Here is a 4,755-nt window from a genome sequence, read left to right on the forward strand (position 1 = left end):
CATCCCACCGCTCCGCCCGCGCAGGTTTTGCAGCCGGAGGGGGTTCGGCAGCGTTTGGGAACTGGCTCACAAAGTCTGGCAGAACGAGGGGTCACTGGGTTTGGCCGGCGGTGGTGTCGCGGGGCATGAAACAGCACCTGGTCGGGCTAGCAAGGCAGGCTCAGTATAGCTGCGCGTAAGGATGTGGTGAGTACAAGCGATTGCTAGAGGGAAAAAAAAGTAAAAACAAACAAAAGCACACCCAAATCCAGCAGTTTAAATATCTCGTTTAGTTCTCAAAGATTTCCCCTCCGTGGACACAAAAATGCGCATCGCTAAAAACTCAAAAGCATGAGAAAAACAGGGAGCTGCGATTGCTTTCGACAATTCAATTCAAGCAGCGACTCAGAAGTTTGACAAGTTGTTTGCAATGCTATGTGAAACGCTTTTTTTTTTTTTCATTAAAAATAAGTGAACACAACCAAACAAAAGGCCAGTGGTGCGGAGCGGGATGGAGCCATGGGAAATACCGGAAAAGCAGGAGGCAAAGTTTTGGCTCACACAAGTGTGAGCCGCAGCAAGTGAGCAAGTAGCATATGACTATATCCTGGCTGCCCTTAACATAACCAGGCCAGATCCATGCAGTTAAAGATGCTTCAATCAGGAGTAAAAAAAAAAAGAAAAAGAAAAAGCTGCCCAGTTCTAACTCTAAGGGCAGATTTTCCTCCCAGCTCTGCTCTGTATTAGGGTCATCAGAAAGAAAATGGGAGAGTATGTGGGGCAGGACAGGATCCTCTCCCCTGGACCAAGGCAAATCTCAGTGAGCACTGCAGAGGTGCCAGTCTCCGTCTGACTGCGGGGAGCCCAAGCAAGGGGCACACATCAGAGACTAAGCTTGGGCACTATCAAGATGAGCAAGAGATCAAAGTCAAGGGAGCTGGATTTTCTCTCCGCTGTTTGCATTTCCTGGATTCTCACAACTGGAGGCTAAATGAAGTGGAATAGTGAGGAGAAAAAGGGGAAAGCAAAATAATGCCCTGACTTGGTACTACACCAGCATCCTTTGAGTGCTTTGAGACATTCAAAACCTATGTGAGCTGGTCTCATATATATGAAAGACTTACAAAAATCATGTTAAGCGGAGGAACCTTGCCCTTTTCACAATTAATCAGCTCTCTGGTGAATTACTGCCACCGGGCAGGTCACTCCTAGAGCATCAAAGATGTTGGAGTCAAACGCATTGAATGAAAAAGCAGACCCCACTGAGGAAAGCTCTCTCCAGCTTACAAAAACTATGAGTCACTAGCGTAAAGGGAACAAGAAGTTAGAGAGGAAGAGTATGGTATGATCAGCATTAGAGCCAGGTCTGTACACCTGTCTGAACAGACTCAGCAGAGTCTGTTCCACCTCCTCTATTCCCTTCCTCCCTTTAATGGCACATACATAATTTTGCACAAATAGTAACAAATCAGTTAATCCCCACACCCGCCCCATGCAGGGCCTAAACGGTGACAGCATCACCACCGCGGCTCTTTTCAAATAGTGGAACAGACACAAAAAGCTTTTGCCGGGCACTGCCAGGGGCCGCTGGCAAAGCGAGGATCCGGCATCCGCCTGGCGCCCGGCCCCGCGGCTGCCCGGCCCGCTGGCAAACACACCTTCTCTTGGGACCTGAAAGAAAGTGCAGCACTGGCTGAGAGAAAGCTATGGGGATTTTTACGCTGCTTTTCTTTAACTGCTCAACAACATGAATAAAAAGTTATCATGAGCAGGAGATTGCCATGCCACCTTAAAGCCACCACGGTTGGCTACAGCAGCATAAGCTGCTTTATCACCTGGGTAGTGGTGCATGATGGAAAGGACGGGCGGCTGAAGACCTGAGAGCAAAATTCAATCCATCAAAACAATGCAACAGCTTAAAACAGGTTTGCCTTAACCCATATATCCATCAGCCAGAGACTAGAAGCACATGTAGGAGTGTGTGCCACATGCTGGACCAAAGGAGCTCTACGAAGCTTTTTCTCTTGAGATCAACTTTGTAAAGTAAAAAAAAAAGCTTCAAAAGAACAAGAAGCCATCAACGCCACAGTCTGCTCTTTCTCTTAGGAAGATACAGACTTCTGCCAGTGCAGAGGGCGAGGGGAACGGGAGCACATTGTCCCTCCAAGACACGAGTCACTTCCCAGCCTGGACAGCCTTCTCTCCCATCCCACCCAGCCCCTCTTGGCCCGGCGGGGCAGATGCTGGGATCAGCCTCCAGCGTTTCCCAGCCAAGAGCATTGCAGGGGAGCTACTGCTGGTTCACTTGGCCTTCCAGGACTTCAGCTGGGAGTTAACATTCAATTAATTTGTCTCCTTGCAAACTCCATCTCTATCAGCCCCATATCCAGTGCCAGCCGCAGCCTGTACCCTCCCTGCGCCCCATGGCCATCACTGGGACCAGACCTCTTCTCACTTCTGGGCTGTTACTTACAGAGTAAGCTTAGCTTAACACAGGAGAAAGAGGTGCTTCCTAGCACCCAAAGGGGCTGCTGTGGGACACAGCTTGTGCTTGGGCTAGGGAGAGGCTTTATTTATCTATAGTGACCCTCACATAGTGAGCTCTGGGTTACAAATGAGCTTTTATGGTTTTATTGCACTAACTTGGTTTCCTATCAGCACTGATGGGAGAGGAGGGTTGAAAAAGGTTATCAGTGTTTTGTGTCTTGCAAACCTGGAAATATCAATTTCCTGCAGACATCAAGGCCCAGACTGAAAAAAAAGTTCACTTGAAAAAACTACACCATAGAGCCTGTATGCACAGTTTTTAGATATACACACAGTAACTGCTGGCACAGAGCAGCCACTGTCCAAAAGTCATAGTAACAGCCTACACAGATTATGCAACCATATTGTCATTCCTGTTTCTTGCCATACTTGTATGTGTTCTCTTTCACATATGTTTTTCCTCTTACTGCTCCTATGCGTCTACAACTCATGTCTATCTCCAAAAATCCCCTTATTTCAGTTCTGCACTTACGGCCTCAGTGGGCAAAACAGAACTTGTCACTATTACTACTAAAATAAGGCTGGTAACCCTGAGCTCACAAGCTGGCTCCCCACTCCCACGAGAGATATCATTGATGATGGTGAGACACCAAAATAAACAGAAAAGGCAACTCCATCAACAACCAGCAATTCCCTCGGAAACCCTAATGCTGCACATTCTGAAGATAAAATGCCTCTATTTCCATTTTGTCATCTCTTTCCCCAGCTTATTTGCACACTCCTTGTGTTCACGGCACTTCAGGTGATACCCAGGTGTAGAGTAAGATCAGGCAATAGGCTTGAAACTGTATCTGAAGCAGATAAAGTATTCATGTAAAAAAATCAAAAGAAAAGAAAGAAAAAAAAACCAAAGAGAGTCCTATTTTCCTTATGAGAATTCATGCACACACTGGACATAACCTGAGAAATAACAATTCAGTTATATCAACAACAATAATAATAATTCAGTGTTACTTATGACCATGCAGATGCACCAAAAGTCAGCACAGCAGCAACTCAAACTCTGTCCTCAGTCAAACCAAGACTGGAAGCCCCACCTGCCTTGCAAACCAGCCAGGGAGTCAGTGGTTTTCATCCAAGGAGTGGCACAACCAGCAATATCGCTGCAGGGTGGACACTTTGCAAGTCCAGCGTGTCCCCTTTGCTGGACATGCACCCGCTGTGATTTTTCCACCCTCAAACAGCAAAGGCTCATCATTCGCTACAGCAAGCCATGGAGACACACCAGGCTCATCCAGAGGAAATCTCAACAAGCCCTAACACAGACGTGCAGAGAGTAGCACTTACATAACGAGGAGGAGTTTTATCATGCCGTGAAAAAGCAAAACATTTCGCCTTTCATTACCAGTAATGTTCTGCTTTCTTTTGAAGCAGATTTCAGCCGAGGCCAATTCAGGAGTCCCTGCAAGAAGGCCGGTCCCACGCACCAGCACTCCAAGAGGGCTGGCCTAGCCGCAGGCTGCTGACCCCAGCCTCACTGTGGGGCTTCATCTCAGAGCACCACGCCGGCCACAGAAACTTGCAGTTGATCAGCTTTGTTTCTACTTCACGGTCCCGCAGGGAGAGCTGCGTTTTAATAAACATCATGATGGTTAGAAACAGACTTCTTCAAAGGGCTTTACAAACATAACTCTATCCGCGCATCACCAGGAGACTGTAAAAGCGGTGTTTGTACAGATGGGGGATGGCGGGCAGGAAGGTTAGGCGTGCTGCCTCCCCAGAGCGGGTCCGGCATTCAGGGCTCAGATCAGGCCTCCTTAGGGGACTCTTTATCTCACATCCACCTGCTCCCACCACACCATGAGGCTCCACTCCAGCAGCCCAGCCCAGGTCACTGTTTTATGTGACCATGTGCTGCCTGCGCTGTTGCATACGCTCTCCAAGCAGGTGGAAGCAGCTCCTAAAGCCCCCCTGCTCCCTGCATGGAAACATGGTTCCTTTATCTCACCCCCAGGCTGCAACACATTCCATGCAGGACAAGCATGGCAGAGAGACCCAGTAAAACCAAAACTCGCAGAGGTAGAAAGCAGCGTCCCGGAGCCCGGCAGCCAAAGCAAAGCTGTGGCTGGGCGGTGGAACCCGGGGCCCCACGCCGGGGCCGGGCACTCGCCCAGGCAAACTCCTCTAGCAAGAGGTGAATGCGCGCCGGGCACGGGCAGCCCGCAGCGCTAGGACACTTGCGCGGCCGCGAACCGCTAATACCTGCAACCAAAGGCGGGAGCGCTACGG

Source organism: Apaloderma vittatum, unplaced genomic scaffold (assembly GCF_000703405.1).
Source record: "Apaloderma vittatum isolate BGI_N311 unplaced genomic scaffold, ASM70340v1 scaffold33562, whole genome shotgun sequence".
NCBI classification, from domain to species: domain Eukaryota; kingdom Metazoa; phylum Chordata; class Aves; order Trogoniformes; family Trogonidae; genus Apaloderma; species Apaloderma vittatum.